Below are 20,260 nucleotides of genomic sequence, written 5' to 3'. Positions count from 1 at the left end.
CTGCTGGATCCTGCCACATCCATTAGGCACTGAGGTAGCATCTGCTGGGTTCCATCATTCATGCTATAGTGCCCAGCCTTGTTGTGCTTTGTGGCCACATCTAAGAATTACCTTCCACAAAGCACTGCCATTGTTCAGAAGTCATTCTCTCCACAGCTGCCCTTCTATTGTCTGCACTTCCCACCAGGTGCCTTCACTGGTACATGGATTCTTTAAAGAGCCAAAATAGTCAGGGGTGATTAGAAAGGGAAAGAAGGCTTTTAGACTTCGATTCCATTCTTGTGTCAAAGTCTTAGTGGGCTTTCAAATCCAGGTTGCTCGTGCCTTCCATGTTACAGAGATTTAAGTGGAACTACTTTTTCTGCTTTTATTTGTGACCGTCAGCATCACTTCAAACCCAAGGCTTTGCCAGGAGGTCAAGATCATCATGCTTGGTTCCTTCCTCCCCTTGATTTTTCCTCCTACAAGACTGCTTAGCTTTCATGAAATTCCTTCTGGCATGGCCTCAGATCCAGTTGTTCTGTAGGCGTAGGTGTAGGAATCTCATCTTGAGCTGAGATCTTGTACAATCAGAATTAAAGAGAAATAACTGTGGACCAATTGTGAATCTAAAGTTTAACCGAAAAGGATTTTCCTCACTTTAAGATTATTAGAATTACCACTCTTGGTGAATCCCATTATCTGGTCAACTAGGATTTTGTTTTTGTCAAGAGCAATCTCTTACAAAGAGGAAGTTGTCCCCAAACAATTTAGTTTTCTTTGTATTAAAACTTTCTTTGTACTGAAATTATATCATAACAGATCTTCCAGATTATTGAAATAGTTTGAAACTGGTTGTATTTTTCAGGCAGGCCATGGATAGTCTCCAAGGCGAGGGAAATTGGTGATGGGTTGGGTGAGACTAGGACAGGACAGGAAGTAGAGAGAGAGGCTGAAGTTGGAAAGCCACAGCAAAATACTGTAAACGTAGCCGAGGGTATCGTCCTGAGCTCCTTCTCCCTGAATTCCCTGGAAGAACTGACAACTGCCTGGCCTTTACAAAATGAAATTGACATTTGCAGGCTTAGGTTCAACAGAAACTGAAAAGGGAGGGGTGGAGGATGCTGCAGGCAAAGCCAGAGCCCAGTCCCCTGGATCCAGGGCAGCAGGCCCATAACTCTGCAGTGAGTGATGGGTCAATATCCAATAACTCCAAATCAAAAGCTGAAGTCTCCTTGAGTCAGCAGAGCTGAAGCCTCCTTCAGGGGATAAGAATACCGCACTGGCCCTCCTGACAGAGCTGGAGTTGCCAGGAGCCTTTAATCTAAGGAAACCACAGGCAGAGCAAACTTGGCATATAACTTTTCCTACATTAATTAGCACCCTTAAGTTTAAAGGGGGAAAAATAATAATACTCTTGGGAAAGCGGCTAGAGCTTAAACTCAACTCATTTGGATTCAGCACACAAAGACTCTGGGGAGGGGACAATGGGGGCAGAGAACAGAGCACAGGCGTGGAGCAGCAGAAAGATTATTTTCAGGTCAACTGAACAGTGGCTCCCAGAAGCGGGCCATTGTTTGAATTGTGTTTCATGATATTGATTACGAATCATCCTTAGTAGTTCTTTACCTTTTTGGGCAGGCTTTGCCTGTCCTATTGGAAACGGGAGGCGGTGTGTCCTAGAGCTGTGCTAAATGTGCTCTTTTCTTAAAGGCGATGAGCTTATTGAGAGGACAAAGTCCCACATGGTTTTAAAATGCATTTTTAGTAGGTCTTTGTCTAGTTAAGGGAAATTAGCTAAATATTCTTATTTTCACTGACTAGCAATCAAAAACAAGTCAGTGATTGAAAAAAATTACAGAACAATATGTTCTATTTACTATTTGTATGATGCTAAAGACGTACAAAACAAGTGCTTTTTAAAATAAACTGAGGATATACCCACCAAACTCACCCGGTGGTGAGGAGGACAAAGGATCAGAACTCAGAATGGTGGACAAAGAAGACAGTCAGCTTTATCTTACCATTCTCATTTTTCTTTTTGATAAGAAGAATTAAAATTCATAAATCACTTATGTAATTATTTTTCAGAAAAAAAAAGAAATCAATGTAGCCTTCTGTATTTTTGTTAAATTCGCAGAATTAAAGCAAGGAGTTGGTATTAGGTGGTTATTGTTTCTGTCTGTAGATGGCATTTTAAGAACAGCTCTTGAACAAGATACTGAGGTCCCAGCTCTGAGGTCACTGTCTAAATGCTTCCTAAGTTTCAACGTGGACACGGGTGTGAGGCTTTGTTCCCTGAGTCAGCGAGAGAGGCAGCAGCCACAGGGATCCCTGCAGGAAACCATGCCCCTTCTTCAAGGCCATCTGCAACCAGGAAGCCCAGCAGCCTGAATTCACTTCCTTTTATTTTTATATTTTTTGTTTCCCTTTATTGCACATGTAGCATATTTTAAAACATTGTGGAAACATTCAAAAATGAAAACAACAGTTTAAAATTGTATTTCATTCTCCAGTTACAAAGTACTTTTGCATCCATTATATTATTTAATTGTCATCATACACTTTGGAAGGTGCTAGGATTAGGATTATTTTATCACTTTGCAAATGAAGAAATTGAGACCCAAAAAGATTAAGTAACTTCTTCCAAATCATACCAAGAATAGAAAGGACCAAAACTAGAGTTCAAGTCTTCCAATTCTTGGCTATCCATCCATTATTCATTCGACAAATATTTATTAAGTTCCTAATATATAGACTTTTTTCTAGAATTCTTTTCAGTGCCTCTGGTAATTGTGTTTCCCTAACTCTTTATTTTGTCATTATAAGATCCCGTTAGCAGCTATATCACTAATTATTGTTCTATTTTGCATTTCTTCTCCTTCACCTTATCTACCTAATTGATTATGACATCCTTGAGTAGCTTCATAGTTCTATGGTATAAACTTTTTTCATGTCCCACAGGGCTTAGCACAGTTCTGAGCTCATGGAGAGAATCCGTGTGTGCTGCTTGTTTGATTTACTGCTGATTATTCAATAGGTACGAAAACCTAGATGTTAAAGATTAGCCCGCAGAGCATTCATTATAATAAGGAGATAGAACCACACTACATATGTACTGTCTGCCCAAACATGTGAAGAAGGTGGTAGAACCAAAAGCTGGGCAGGAACTTCAGAGAACATTCTCAGTGCCAACATTACCCTAGGAACTGTTTAAGCTTCTCGGTTTCCTTCCCACTTAGAGCCTGTTATATAACATTGAGAACATAATCAGACAAGACAAGACCATTAGGTTAGGAAAAAAAATTAAAGAGCACATGATTGGGGCCGGCCCCGTGGCCAAGTGGTTAAGTTCCTGCACTCCTCTTTGGTGGCCCGGGATTTCGCTGGTTCAGATTCTGGGCAAGGACATAGAACTGCTTGTAAGGCCATGGTGAGGCAGCGTCCCACATAGCACAATCAGAGGCACTCACAACTAGAATATACAACTACGTACTGGGGGACTTTGGAGAGAAGAAATAAAAAAACAAAGAAGACATAATTGTCATCTCTCAACTGGTTTTTACTGAGGTCCTGTTCCATGCACAATATTTTGGATGATATTATGAATAAACAAAGCAAAGCACATGGGCACGCACCTTTTCCTCAATGTGAATTGCACTTTACAGCTTATGTGTTTTCTCATTTCCAATTTAATAGTCCAGTATGGCCCTTATAGGCTTGAGCTCTGAGTCAGTCTAAATTTAAATCCTGGCTCTGCCACTTTCCAGCTGTGTGACCTCAGGCAATTTACCTAATCTCACCAAGCCTCAATTTCCTCATCTGTCCAACAATGATAATAGAGTTCTGGGGAAGATTAAAAGAGATAATTCACATAGAGCACTTAGCACAGTGTCTGGCACAGAGTAAGCCCTCAGTAAATGTTAGCTCTTCCTATTATCATCTTTACAACCACCCTGCATGATAGATAAGGTGTGCATTATGGATACATTAACAAGAAAATGGGCTGAGAGAAATTACATTAGTTGTGAAGGGTGACAGAGCTAGAAAAGGCCATCAACTCAGGCGTTCTCACTGGAGTCCTGGGTGCTAACCCCATTTCACACTGTCTCTCTAACAGTGGGGGTGAGGAAAGTACAAATGTGGAAGACTATTGAAGGAAAAAGGACCGTCCTTGCTGGCTGAGCCCTCCTCTGCTTTCACCAACACCTGATTTGCTACCTACCAACCGATGAACACGTACTTGGTGTTATGAAGTTCTTCCCAATTAAGTTTATTTTCTTTATTCTAGGCCAGTTCTCTGTATTTTAATCTCACACAAAGACTTGTTGGATTTTTTGACAGCATGCTGTGACTTCAAATTGAACTAAATAATGCAAACATATATTCAAGGGATAAACATTATTCATGACGTGCCCAGAGGATTTACAAAGGAGGCAAAAGCTACCCCCAGTCTCACTACAGCCCCTAGACCAAGTTCTCATCCTTTAGCATCCGAATCACAAATTGCTGGACCCATCTCGTAGATTCTGAGTCAATAGGTCTAAGGCGAATCCTGAGAGTTTGCATTTCTAACAAATTCCTAGGTGATGCTGTTGGTCTGGGGACCACGATTTAAACACTGCCCTATATCAGTGTTTCCCCAAACACAGTCCCCAGACTATCTATACCCAACATCTCAGGCAATTGTCAAATGCAGCTTCCTAAGTCCCACTCCAGAATATGATTCTCTCTGGACGGGTTCTAGGAATCTGCATTGTCACGAGTATCCCAGAAAAATGTTAAGCCCACAACAGTTTGAGAACCACTAATATAAATTCTGAGTTTTTCCGTGACCTAAATTTTATTGTTGTATGCCGAGGACCTACCAAGTGCTTGGCCTGTATTAGCTACTCAATAAATGCTTTTATTTAAATATATTCCTCTTTGTATGTCCGCCCATCCCCAAGGAACAGCTCTCTACTATGAATTTTCACCTTCCTGCGACACCCACTCAGTCAACATTTACAATGTATTGTCTTAAAACAGCTTTCTTATTGTCATTTTAATTACTTCCTCAAGTTGTTATTAACCCTTGTACAAACTCTTTTATTTAGTGGGTTTATAATCTCCCTGAGGAGAGTGACCAGGCCCTTTGCTTCTTCCATCCACAGAACCCAACCACTATCCCAGTCAATGCATTATCCTTTCACCCCAAAATAAAATATTCATTTTTGTCTTATATTTAATTTCATTGGATTAGAAACTATATTTTCATTCATTCAATGGTTTAATTGAGGACCTACTAGATGCCAGACACTTAGCAAGACACCATGGTCTTTATTAACATATATAGAAATAATCAGTGAATAAATACTTAGCAAATACGATTCCTCTTTCATTTTACCATCTCCCCCATCACAACACACACACACACACACTCTAGGAGGCTGACAGTATTCATGGTAGCTGAAAAGGGGCAAAGCTGATAATAAAGTCATTTCTCAGGAAAGACTAGGGAGCTTATCTCAATGAATATCTATGCAATTCTCATTCCCACCTCACCCCAGAGAAAGAAGAAGGCCACTCTTCTTGCCCCCTCCAATCTGAGGACAGACACCTTCATATTCCTGGATTCAATCCACGCTTTATCATGTCACACTACATTGTTTTTTCACTGTGTGGCAAGGAAATGCTATAATCAGTTTTATGGAACGCTCTCCCAGACTCAAGTAGCTATAGGCAAGATTGGCTGGCAGCAGGACGCACATGTCTACAGATGTGGATCTAGCCATGAGGGAGCAAAAAGCAATTTAAAGAGACACTGTCAAGTTTGAGAGGCCTAAATATTTCATCTTTAGTTTAGTAATTAGTCTCTTGAAAAGTGCCCAGATTAAAAATATTTTCATAAATATTTTAAAAAAAGAAACACCGAATTGGGGTATTTTTTAATCCATAAGATTATTCCCCCAAATAATAAAGCCAGGGAAAGCTGAAGGGCAATTAATAACTGTCTCTAAATAAATATAAGTTTATTGCTGAAAAAGGCCTTAAAGATCAGCAATCCAGCCCCCTCTTATGATGAAGCTAAGGCAAGATTTTGTTGCACTGATTAGGTAAAATATTAATGGCAGGGACTCTTGGAAATCTTAAAGCGATCATGTACTTTACAACTGAGAGAACCTGGACAAAGCAATGACCTAGGGTCACACAGCCAGATCCCAGTTTTGTGGCCTTGTCTGCTCCTACTCCCACTTACTGCCTCCCAGGAAAGACTCTCCCCAAGTTGAAGCCAACTTAGCGAGAAAGTAGTCTATCTCCATAAGGGGTTTCAATTAGATATAAAACCCCATTTCCCCTGGTAAACTTGGCTGCAGGGAATCTCTCCTTCTGCACTCTCCTATTTTCCTTTAAAAGGCAGGAATGATGGCAGTGCCACATTTGTACTTTGGCAGATGCCTGTGACATGCAATTTGCAAGAACTAGAAAACACACTCTTGTGCCTTGAAACCTCCCTGTCATTTGCTTATCATGGTGTCTAAAGCTTTTACCATTAAAAAACTCTTCCAAAAACACTAAAATTTAAAGTATTTTGTCTCAGAAAACTCCAGGATTATGCTCCTACTTCCAGGAAGGGTAAAGCCTGAATCACAATAGCAGTCCAGAATGCACTGGCATAGAAGGACCCTGAGGGAATGAGACATGGAGCCCGTGCTGGGAGGAGTAGAGTCTGAAGCCGTGGGTGCCACCCAGGGACGACGGACACAAAGGTGGCATAAAGGTGAGCCCTAATAAAGCCAAATTACAACTTGAGCAGAGCAAGTAGCTGAATTACTGAAGAAGAGAAATAAATGAAAGAAGAATACCAAAAACGAGTCACCTTACTTCATAATTTGAGCTATAGTTGACTTTGGATGTCCCCAAGAAAAGCATAGGCTAACACAATCTTAATGACTCATTCAGCAAGTATTGATTGCACACCTACTCTGTCTTAAATTCTGTTAAGGAATATAGAAGGGAACTTAAGGTATGTTTCTTTCTGTATAGAGGTAGCAAATGACTAAAAAGACAAGATTGACTGAACCCTAATAACAGAAGAAATGTAATGGCTACACTTTAGAAGTATGGGTAACCAGCATTCACTGAACTCTAATACGATCAAGGCTGTGAGTTAGGCACGTACAAGGTCTTGCTGCTCTCCTAGACCACTAGAAAACGTGGCCGCAGTACACAAATAGTCCTAGTAGCAAGGGAGATGAGGTCCAGGCAGGAGGTATAAGCAAAACCTAAGCCTTAAGTGTGTGTGTTTGGAGGCAGGAGAAGACCATTCTACTGCAGAAAGTCTTCACTGTGGATGTGCCATTTGTAGGAGATGAAGATATTTCTTCTACCCACTCTGGGTCCTTCCAGCCAGACAATGAATTAAATTCTCATGAGACAGAATAACAGGTGAAAATTAAACAAAGCTTTATAACATGTGTACATGGGAGAGACACAGAAAAACTGAGCAACTCACCAAAATGGTGTAAGCTCTCACCTTAAATAGCATCCTCAGGTAAAGACAAAGGAGGATGTTGGGGTTGGGGGGAGCCAGTTATGGGAGATTAACAGAAAAGCACGGTAAACAAGGGTAAGGTTATTATGCAGATTTAAGTTCTTGCCTTCTGCATCGTTAAGAGTGTCTAGAGATAAGGTCACCCCACTTCTTCCTGGTACAAAAAGGGAGACATCTTTACCAGATGGAAATTTCCTTTACAAATGTAAATGTTTGATACAAAGGGTAACTTCTGCTTTTCAGAGTTTCTCTCCTGTCTGCACTTTTTAAACGTAACCAGCCTAAATTGATCCTCCTGCCAAAGAGACATATCTTGGGGTGGCCAATTCCAGTTCCCCACACACTAAACCTGAATCTGAATTTGAAGGAAAGCTACACCTCAATAGTTGAAGATTAGGGATGGTGCATTAAAGAAGGCCACAGAAGCAGATTTACAATGTATGTTAGCAGGACTATGAGCAGTCCTGTAAACTGGAATGACGGAAACAAGTGAGATCTTAGGAGGTGGGTCTTAGACAGCCTTGCAGATCTTGTCCTTTTTCCACCTTTTAGGCATCCAGGAATAGGAGGAAGCCTTGAAGGGCCCTTGAAGACTCCGCCTATTTCTCTAAAGTAGCTGAGTGAGTTAGACCCAACTTCAAGGCCTGGCTTCATCATTTAACATGTGAGTGACTTGGGCAAATCATGTAACCGGCCTTAGCTAGTTTCTTCATCTGTGAAATGGGGGAATTTTTCTACTAGCTTGATAGGGTTGTAAGAGCCTAATGAGGTAAAGTTTTAAAAAAAAAAGTCCTAGACATCTACACAAATATTCATTATCACCATTATTATGGAAATGTGCCCAGCATGGCTGGTGAAAGCCATCCAGCACCAGGGCAGGACACAGAATTAAATTAGTCTGTCCCAAAAAGACCTTATATTTTGGGAAAGTAGAGATCTACCTAAAATTGGAAATCAAGAGCTAGTACATTTGTGAGGTGCGCCTGGCTTCTGGCTTAGACATCCTCACTGTGTCTACCTTTTAAGCAGTGGAAAAGTTAGTGTCCATGGTGAGGTAGGGATGGGGGGTCACCTTGACCCTTCTGGAAGTGTTTAGATGGACAAAATGCTGCAAATGCTTTCAGAAAGAACAACCAAGAAATATTTTCTATACTTTTGATTGGTTAGAACTCCCTTGTATGTCATAATACTAATAGGATTATACGTCTTTCAATAGAACCAATCTATTTTCTAATTACAGATAAATACAATGCACAGTGTATTATGTTTTCCTTTACACATACTTCAAAGATGTCAAATGCAGCTTGGAAGAATCTTAGGGAACTTAAGGCTGGTCAATGACCACTCCAGGGTAAGTGAAAAATAGATGGGTAATAATCATGGAGATTTCAAACTTATTATAAGAATGTTCCAAAAGATCAAGCAACCAGTGTGTTCGGTTTTGATGTGAATGCCTCCTGTTGCCTTATTTCGCCCCATCTCAAATCTTCCTAGTGAGTGCCATTATCTGCAGACTTCCCATACATCTTTAGAACCTATGACAGTCCAGGGTTACAGTCAGGCTTTGCGAGCAGTCACACAGGATCCCACATTCAGAAAGGCCCCATACTTGGTTTAATGCTCTTATTATTAGTCTTAATAATCTTATCTTTTGTTTTATAAGTAAGTCTGATAGGACAATGGAGCCTAAGTGTGAGCAGAGGAGATAAACAGAGGAAAAGAAAAACCTTCACAATTGGTACCTTTCAATGGTGTATTTTTACCTGAGTTGGCCAATGGCTATATTTACAGAACAGCACTTCAGACACAATGCATGACAATCAGGCTGACCTGGCAGGTACTGTTTCTTCGTTTCCTACTGGACCTTGTTCTTAAGACCCTGGTATGCCTCCAGCTTATTCTACCAGGGCCATGATAATTGCCACACTGTGACCCAAGCTATATCTTCTTTTGACCACAAAGCTATGCTACATTTTCAGAAATACATTAAGATGGTGATTTATATCAGTCTTTTGAGTTGTGAGAATGGTGTTAATCTTCTGTTTCAATCTATGATGAAGAAATATCCCCTATCAAAATCAATCCAGCCAGTTTTTGACAGTAATTCTTGAAAATAGAAGTCAAAGAAATGTTAAGCAAATTACTCAGAAATTCAAAGTAAAACAATGAGTTAGGATTAAAATTTTAAATGTCAAATCAGCTTCTATTTTGGCTGCTGCTTATCTAATTCCTTTCAATGGACTAAATTTGTATTTCTCCTTCATTTTTAATGCTTCAGCACATTCTGATTTGTTTTAAATGGGTGCAGGGACACACACACTTACACACACCTATGTGTCCACAAATGCATTTGCTAAATTCACAGTCTGTAGATATCGATGTTCTATTTAGAAGGACATCAGACAATATGTAAAAGCTGTGGGGAAAAGTTTCTTTGCATAACAAAAGAGCTAATGCATCAACTTAGGGTTTGTTAATGGCATTCAATTAACACGTAACTGTTGTTAGTTGATTAAAAATTAACTGTGAATAACCATTTAACATTTAGCACTTACAAATGTTCCTTGATTTATTAAAATTGTGGGAGCTAAAGGGTCCAGGGAGAAGCTAGAAATATTTGGTTAGATTTTTTAATGGAAATTTTAGGCACATTGTGAAATATTTCTTCCTAGTAAATATACATTTGTAAATCAATCTTCATGTTTTAACCACTCTTGAAGAATTTTGCAGACCTCCTGTTTTAAAGGCACTTGAGAAATAAATATCTGCCAGGGAGAGAAATCCCATCAGTTTTCTTGCTGTTCCTATACAGATGGTGGACCATACTGTGAAATTTGCTGTTCTTCGATTGCTCCATTCTGCACACGCCCCAAGGAATCTCAGAATTGTAGAAACTAGAGATGTAATAGACTAAATAGGTCATCTATTCCAATAGAAATTGTACCAGATTTGTACAAGACTCTTTTGAATTTACAATACAACTTACTTCCAAGGGGGTCCAAATGCTGCACAGAAAATTGGCTTTTTTTTCCCAACCACCCTAGCGTCATATATTATGTTCTACTATTAATCATGTTTTTCTCTTGTGAAGATAATACACTGTCAGAATGTGCCCACGGAATTGCTTTTCCAACAAAGGGATTAGATTTGTAGTGATCCATTTCCAGGCTCTCATCTGCACCCCCAACCCAGCAGCTATATTTGCAAGACAGCTTGTCTGAGGCCTCAGGAGTATTCCATGGCCCTGGAAGAATGAATGTACAGGTAAGTGGCCTTTGTGAACATAATATTCAACAGTTTGGACTTTCTAAAAACCATATCCTAACCAACCAAAATAACCAACTACAGACACATTACATAATTACTCCAAAATCATTTCAACATATTTTTGAACACCAAGTGTGTATAAAGAATAGTCAGAGAAACAAAGGAATTTGACACACAATCTTAAGCCTTAAAAGTTTGCGTTCTTGAGTAGAGGAAAACCATTAAATACATGAGAACTATTTACAACTAGGTATCATGGATGTCTATCGTTTTTGTCTGCTTTCCTTCATTCTTCTGTTCATGCAGGGAATATTCTCTCTGTGGTTCAGATGGAACTGACCCCACAGTAACTCATACTGGTAGCCACAGTAATTGGTGCAGAAATGATGAATAATCTAAATTTGCAAATTGGGGTCCTCCTAGAAATGTTATGCTGGAGATCTCTAAGAAAATTCCTCTCTATCACCAGGAAGTCCTAAACTTCCTAAACTGAGAGAATAAGGGTCAGAGGCTGCCAATAGCAACTCACCCAATGCACAGAGAGAGCCTATCTGAGAAAGAAGCCAAGGTGAGAGATGCACAGAGAATACAAGAGCCCTGACAATGTCACTGAACTTATAAATTCAGCTACTCCTGAAGCTACACTCAAATTTTTAATTTCTCTGCTCTGCGACCTCTCACAAAAGATCTTGCAGTTCAGATAGTTTGAGTTGGGTTTCTATCACTTATATCTGAAAGAGATCTAACTAATACATAGAGATACCTGCCAAGTGAGATATACAGATAACAAAAGTTATAGGAGTTCAGGGTAGACATTCAAGGGAAGACTTTCCATAGAAGATGGAGCTTGAGCTATGCTTTTAAGAATCTGGGAGGATAGAAAGGAGAAAAGAGGCATTGCAAGTAAGATGGCATATAAAAAGGCTGAAAAGTACAAGCCAGTTTCAAGGGTAGTAAAAGATCAATTTTGGGTGCAATGGAAGCTATATATAGGATAAGAAGTAGGAGGTAAGGCACAAAAATAGGAATATGCTTAATAAATGTGGAATGTAATTAATAATCTAGAAGAGAGAGAATGTTTTTTAATAAGCTTTATAAAGAATAAAATGCTGGATGAGTATCATTGTCATCATTATTAAATACCATCACAAATTAGTTTTACTCATAAAAGCTTTGCCATGGATGCTCTTCCTTCCTGGAGAGGATGCTGGATACAAGCACAGAGAAAGCAGCCATTTGGTAACCAGCATTGCACATGCACTCTGACTCATCTACAGACTTGAGCATCCAGGGCTGTCTCCCCAACATTTGTCATGATAACATAACCCTTTTAGAAAGACCAATAGAATCGACTCTAGATTGCAATTTTTCTCCTCTCCTGGTGTCTTATCTCTGGAAAATAATTCAGTTAGATACCCTTTCTTCTCACTCATACCATCCTGAGCTTTTGTTTGTCTATTTCTTACTTTACGTACTCTAACTTTGCCTTGCCCTAGCATGCTATTGCATGCCTGATATAGAAGAGAAAAACTTATAATGTTTCTTCGCCTGCCTCTGTAAAGTTCTTTTGTACTTCTATAAAGCATGAAAAACATATGTCAGATGTCAAAAGAATTCTCTAGCCATCCTGATCCTTTGGGAGAAGAAGTGAGGAGTTTGGAGTAATTTACGAAGACAAATTTTGTAAGCCACATTAATAGGAATATGTAGTTAGATGCAGAGGATGTGGATTTAGATATATAGATATAGATGTAGATACAGATGTAGGTGTAGGGAGAGGGAGAGGGGAGGGAGACGGAGATAGAGAGAGAAAGAAAATGTCTGCAATCTAAGATTACCAGGGTAATTCATACTGTCTTCTTCTGATCTCCCCTTCCCCAGTGACTTCTGGTCAAACTGTGCTCCTTTTGGTTCTACAAGGGTTGTTAAATAACCTGTGTCTTTATTAGAATGAACTCACTCACAGAGGTGGTATATTTTCTGTATATTAGGCAACAATTGGTTGAAAAGGTAGAATAATTTGAACCACCCTTTGAATTCTGGCTGGGGAAGAGCAAAGATTCAGCTATGTCTGACTAAGAGAAAGAGGTTAGGCGAAGCTTTTTTCCACAAGTGTCATTTTTATCTACTCGTTTAGAGTTCATACTTATACACACATATCTAACAACCAGAGAGAAAGCAATCTGCAGTGCGTGCAGGGATAAGGATGAGAAATGAGTGTCCGTCTTACAATTTCTAAATAATTTTTATATTAATAATGTAGCTAACAAACATTGGTTGAGTACCTACTATGTTCTAGGTGTCAAATTACCTGCGTCACATGGCATTTATGTGCCCGAATTCTAGACTATGAGCTTGCTGAATGGTCTAGCCTATATCTTTCCATTTTTGTGTCATAGAACCAAAAGCAATGCCAGATATGTGGTAGATGGTTAATATTTGTTCAACAGAATGGTTTGATGGTTCAATGATATAATGCATGCAAATTATAGAATAAGTATTCCATCAGTGTTACTATTTTTATTATTATAACATTTAAAGAGCTGGAAGATGAAGAAGAACCTATAAACGTTGAGAAGGAAGAGAGAAGAGAATCAGTAAACAGTGATGTCATGTAAGCCATGCCTTCTGCCCACCATGGTTTCCTCCTTAGAATGCCCTCACAACCCCTTTTGCCTCACTGACTTCTACTTGTCCACCAAGACTCAGCTTCTTTGACAGGATCTATGAGTCTGGGTTACATACTCCTCTTTTCTAGTGTTGCCAGACTCCAAACCCACCACCTCACATTCAGTATTTATAGCTTCTGGAAACCTTCATAGTTAAGGTCATGAAAGCAGGAGTCTGATGAGTTTATCCATTATTTAGATTCTCTGCTGATCTCGTTTACTTATTCAGCCTACATTTTTTGAGCACCTGCTATGTGGTGTACTCCATCATCTAGGGAGTAAGCAATATCCCATCTCAAGACCAGTGCAAAGAGTAGGCTTTTTAACAAGTCATATGAAATAAGCCTATCTTCACACTGAAGCCATTTTTGCAAGTCACTTCTATTACCATAACAGCCCAAACCCATAATCATCAACATTACAAGGAAATTGATGAAATCTGGTCATTTGTCCTCAGGCATATTCAATAACGTTAAATCTTTCTGAGAGGTCAAGTAAGATGGGAGTTTAAAAATCTGCTGGATTGAGTCTCAGACATTCCTTCATGCCCTCTGCCAGGAATGTTGAAGTAAAGTGCAGTGATGGAAATCAGAAGGCAGTGGGTTGAAGCCTGAATGTGAGGTCAGGAAGCTTGATTCTCATCAAAGGAGAGAAGGAAGTCATTGCTAGAGGGAGGCGTGGAATATAGAGAGATTGTCTTGAGGATTTTTTGTCTTTTAAGATAGAAAAGGCTTGAGCATAGTTATAGGACAAAGAAAAAGAACCAATAAAGTGGGAGAGGTTGAAAAGCAGAGAAAGAAAATGACAACATTTTAGAGGAGAGGTGTGGGACGGATCATGAGTGGCTCTGGAGGGATTCCTGTTCCTCAGGAAAGGAGAGGAGTCTAGCGGAAGGTATAAATTTCCCAGAAAGCAAAAGGCAAGGTCACCTGCTATGATGGGACAGATTTGGGGATGGGGACTTCCGGAACATGAAGTGACCCTTCACAAGATATTAGAGCTTTGGGAAGGCCAGGACAAAGCCTTACCTTTGTAGAGATGCCAGCCCTCACCTTGAAGCCTGGCTGACTAGGGAAGAAGATGAAATCACGCCTGGTAGCAGCCTGGAAGAAAAGGAGGGAAGTGGAGGTCCATCACATTAGGAAGGAGAGATGGAAGAAGTGTCAGAGATCATACAGCCAGTTTAAGATTTTAATTGATTAAAAGAAACAAAAACCCAAGGTATGATCTTGAATTATGAGCCTTCAGTAGAAGAGATAATAAATATTTTTTAAGTTTTAAGGCTGGAGCAAGAAGGTCAAATGTGTTTTGTCTCATGAACTGCTATGTTGACAAGGATTCTAGGGGCTCATGTAGGCTTAACAGAAAAGAGTACCATAGTCAATGAGTAATATCTGCCCTGGGGAAGTAAACACAGGAACATATGGCAGGATTTTGCCACCTCTTGCCTGGGCTGTCTACATGGGATTGAAGTCACCTAGGACTTTAGAGACAGAAACCGTAAGGTAAGGCAAGAACCAAAGTCCTAAATGAAAAGGGGTGGTAAAGAGTAGCCAGTGACATGAACCTAACAAAGGGGGATTTTTTCCATGATAGTCTAAGAGTCGTGATCTGGAAATAGTCATGGGGAATTTAAAAATTGCTGACCAAATATCAGAAGATAAGCAGTGCTGCCAATGTAAGAGAGATGGTGACTTTAGGGGGAAGTCAGTTTTCCATTAAGAATGTGGTTCAAGGCCCCCAAAAAAGTGTCCCAACAAACCGTGAAATTGTTCTCTGTAATATGCCCCTCTTTGAACTTACCATGGAGAAAACCTGTTTTCGCTTTGTGCATAAATCACTGAGGGATATCACAACACTGAATTTGATCTGACGTGGGTTAATAGATAAAAATCACCTGAAAGGCCACTCTGACATGGCAACCTCTGCTTCAACATCTTCCATTGAAAGACAGTATGCCTTAGCCTGGCTTCAGTCTCGTTTCTCATTTTCTCCCACCATTCCCCTAACTAACTCTGTGCCCTAAATAGGCTGATATGTTCACAGTCAACGTCTAATCCACATTCTCGTGCTCATTAACCCCTTTCAGCATCATCTCCACCTCAGGGGCCCCTTTGTTTCTTTCTGGCTATTAACATCTTTCATGTCCTTCCCAGTCCAGTCCATTACCCGCTCATTTCATGAACTCTTTCTTTGATACCAGAGAATTATGACTCTGTCCTCCTCTGTCATCATTTGCACCCATTTGTACTTTCAGGTGTGATTTTTTTTTTATTTTTTATCACCAACAACTCTATTAGATCCTTGCATGCAAGAACAATTCATGTCTCCTACTTCTTTTAATCCCCCCCCAATACCCAACATATACTAGATACTCAGTAAATGACTGGTGGATAAATGAGTGAAGGAATTAAGGCAGGTCCCTGCATTCCTTCCACCCTATAAGTTTTACCTTCTTAAGAGGGTGGGGCGGGGGTGGGCTCTGAGTGATAGAATCTAGGACCCAGAAGGACAGCAGCATGATTCCAATAGGGAGATGAAGGCAGAAATTCAACTTTAATCTAGACACCTGCAGAGAGGTTTGACAGTGGGAAGGTGGGAGCCACAACCACCTGAAGGACAGAGGTGAGGAGGGGTGCACCCTCTCCCCCAAGGCTTGAAGGGTATCTCCATCATCACTCACCAGAGAGTACAGCCCTTCTGGCAAGCTCCCATTATCCCATCACTCTCTCAGATGGTGGGCAGTGGAATCGATATTCCCAAGGCTTTAAAAAGCTCCCAAATGTTGTGTTGCCATTCATTCAACAACAGGGGGAGAAATAAGGGAGGAAAAAAACTGATGTTGGCTTCTTATTTTGCTTATGTTGTTAAAAGCCGCTCCGATGCTGCGGTTCTGGAATAGGTCCCCTCTTTCTTTGAAAGCATGCTGTGTGATAGACTGTCATTTGTCCCCTGCCTCCAGAAGAGCCAGCTGGCAGCTAAGTGCTAAAGCCAGTGACTTGCATGTGTTTTTCTGACATTTAACAAATGGGAACAGCTTGCAAATCTGCATTAACTCACTCTGTCTCACAAATAATCAGGGCCTACGCAGTGTAGACGCTGGGAACATTAGCTCCGACACAAAAGAGTGAGAGGCTAGGGGGTGGGGGCGACAGAAAACAAGTCAGCAAATAACGGATGTTTTAACGAAGAGATGAATGCAACATTCTGGTTCAGAGGGAAGAGTTTTGAAGTCATTTTTGTTTTTCAACAAGCCACTGCTAATGGTGCTACATCCGTCTGTCAAGGCCCAGCTTTGCCGCTTGAAGTCATCTTGCCTGCACCTCACAAATGCCAATCTGTGGGTTGTTTCCATCTTGCAAATACCATCGCAAAGTCCTCATGCTTCAGAGCCAAGCATCTCTCAAAGGGGCTGTGTTTGACCTCAAGTGGACTTTTGCAAAGCCACACCACACAATTAGATTGCCATCCTTACTCTGACATTGAATGAAAGAAAGAAAAGATATCAAGTTAAAAGGGCACACACAGACATACATTTGCAGGAAAGTTGTCATATGCCTGTGTAGGTGTCTATTGTATGACTTCCTGAAACACACGTACGCCCATAAATTGGGGTACAGGCCCAGGTCTTGTTAGCACTGTGGAGTTAGGATAAATTTAGCAGCCTTTCTCATTAAGGGTGATTAGGCATTTGGGGATATGCACTGCCATTCCCTAAATGTTTCATCCCCTTTAGAAGATCACTGCTCCTGATGTTTCAACTTCTAACCCCCCAATCCAAATAAGTCCCTAAGCATGAATAAAAAGAGAAACAGATACACTGGGGAGTGTATTTGGCACAGGTCTTGGAAAAGCTGTCTCCTAGGAGAGGTGAACTAAACTTGCACTTTCAGGAAGGGTCATGGTGGAGCAGCTTTACCCCATCCTGCTATGGGGGCTTGTGAGACACTGAGGCAGACCCTTAGACCCTCTGGAGGGAATCAGGAGGAGGGCCTGGGTCTCATAATTAGGTCACTGGTCCACAGGACTGAGACATTTTCACAAAAAGAAGGGATGTAAATGTCCCCAGCCACAGGCATGAATGCCCAGGAAGGGAGCCACTTGGCCAGAGGGAAGAAGATGTCATAGATCTTGGCCCTGCCTGGAGCCCGGGCATGGTCAGAATTCTTGAGTGGTATCTCTCTGCGCTACTCCGGGTCACAAGAAGAGGTTCCCAGCAAGGACTTCCTTCCTTCCTAGGTGCCTTGATAGAGGGAGCAATAACCCTAAGACCAAAGCTAACATTTAGGAACCAAAAGAGCAGGAATTAGGGGGCAAGGCTGGTGGCCGAGTGGTTAAGTTCGCGTCCTCGCCTTAGGCAGCCCAGGTTTTGCCAGTTCGGATCCCGGGTGCGGACGTGGCACCACTCATCACGCCTTGCTGAGGCGGCTTCCCACATAGTGCAAACAGAAGGACCTAAAACTAGAATACATAACCATGTACTGGGGAGCTTTGGGGAGAAAAAGAAAAAGAAAGAAGAAGATTGGCAACAGAAGTTAGCTCAGGTGCCAATCTTCAAAAAAAAAGAACAGGAATTAGAATCCTAACTGACCACTGATGCCTGAAAGAACTGTGACACTCAGAAGTAAAGTGGCAACTGCCAATGGAACAGATAGTGATGTGCAACCCTGCGTCTGAGGCTCGCATTTTGGAAAGACTTCTAGTTCAACAGAGAAGAGCACGAAAACTGATTTGAGGTTCAGCGGTATGAGGCCAGCTAGTCAGGATAAGGCGCCCTGCAGCCTTGAGACTCTCTGGGCTGTTCTACAACCTTAATTGAGTTGTTCGTGATGCTGGGAAGAAAGGCAAGAAAAAAGTGTGGCCCATTCCTCTAGCATAGGGCATTGCACCTGTAGCCACCACGGGACTGGTCACGATCCAGAGGCATCTCTGCATAGCCCATGAAACCTGATTTATGCCATGGCATGGCGCTGGGGAAAGCAAGAGTTACAGACAATTTTCATGCACAAAAGACTAACCAATTATTCGAGTGAAATGTGAGATAGCTAAGGAATATATCCCGGCACCTGGATCAAGCAGAGTTTATTGCAATATAATATATTTCAAAAACATTATATCCTAAATAAATAATTCTGGGTCCAAATCCTCTATTTTCCCTACCCTTGCTTTAGCTCCAAGCCTTGTGTTTTGATGACTTTTCTCTCGAATAAGGTTCACACATACTTCTTCATTTCTATTAAAAATATGCCAGACTAACCTGCCATCATTTTATCTTCTTCAGGGCAAGAGCTTCTGAACTCATCTCCTCCAATTCCACTTTTGATTCTGAGCAATCCACAGGCCAGAGTGGATTCTTCAAAACACAGGCTGGTCATGTGAATGCCCTGCTTAAAATTGTTTAATTAATAGTTCCCCAAATGTACTCCATTAAAAACTCACTAGAGTCTTTCAGGATATTTTTAATTTTTGAGGGAAACAGCAATACTCCACATCAGATGCTGCAATTTCAATGTTAGATTGCACTACATTTCTTCCAGTGACATCATATCTTTGTGATGCTGTTTTCAGTGATTGCTGTGATAAGAAAGCCAATACCGCATGAAAATCAATGTGGAACTGGAAATAAGGGTGGAAGTGTCCAATCTAATTCCAAGGTTTGAGAAGCTGTGTAGTGCCCAACAGGCAAACGCATCCAATTAGTAAGTCAAGACATAGACTGAAGCCCCAGGTCCAGGATCCTGTGGTTACGGAACCAGCAATGCCTACTGTGAATATCACACTGTAGTTCTCCTAGTTAACACTTATTGTATGCAGCCAATTCTTTATCCATCCGATTAGCCTTCTGGCCTGGTTTCTTGCTTGTACTTCTGCCTTCACCAAAATTGAAGTCTTGCTACAAAGCCCCAGGCAGTCAGCTGCCTCTTCCCCACTCTGCCTGGCTCTATCTCCCAGGATGGGCCCCTGTGTCTAATATGCTTTGTCCCAGCTTGGACAGTCCTCTTTGAACTACATCCCTGAGCCATAAACTGCAATCTGTTGCCACTGAGAAGCCCTTACTTTCCACCATACCCCCCCATCTTTCAACAACAATAAAAAATTATTGAGCACTACTGTGTGCCAGTCACTGAGGAAACTGTAATATTCATACAAACAAAATTTAATATGCACAGTGGGGGAGACAGAGAATAAAGTAGAACACAAAGAAATAATGTCATTTTTCAGCTAGTGTAAAATGATCTCGTTTGTGTTTTGACATCAGCTTGGATTGAACTTGAGTGAATGCTGCCTTTTGTATCTAGTATTTTCTGCTTCTGACTCTTCCCAGACAGAAAGGAGCCACTGCAGCTATCATAGTCAGCTTGCCCTGCCTGTCTACTGGACCAGTCTCCCTAATTTCTTTCTGCTAGAAGCTCCCAACATCCTTCAAACTTGAGTTCAAGCTTTTTAGAACACTCTTGTGATAGTCAACTTTATGTGTCAACTTGGCTGGGCCACAGGGTACCCAAATATATGGTCAAACATTTTTCTGGGTATCTCTCTGAGGATGTCTTTGGATGAAATTAACTTTTAAATCAGTGGGCTTTGAGTAAGGCACATTGCCCTCCATAATGTGGATAGGCTTCATCTGGTCCGTTAAACGCCTGAATAGAACAAAACGACCAGCCTCCCTCAAGCAAGAGAGAATTCTCTAGCCGACTGCTTTGAACTTCATCTGCAGCATTGGCTCTTCCTGGTTCTACAGCAGATGGCCTTCGGACTTGAATGTAACATCATCTCTCCCGGGTCTCCAGCTTGCTGGCCCACCCTGTAA

Source organism: Equus asinus, chromosome 7 (genome assembly GCF_041296235.1).
Source record: "Equus asinus isolate D_3611 breed Donkey chromosome 7, EquAss-T2T_v2, whole genome shotgun sequence".
Taxonomy (NCBI): domain Eukaryota; kingdom Metazoa; phylum Chordata; class Mammalia; order Perissodactyla; family Equidae; genus Equus; species Equus asinus.
Note: the sequence above shows the minus strand (reverse complement) of the source record.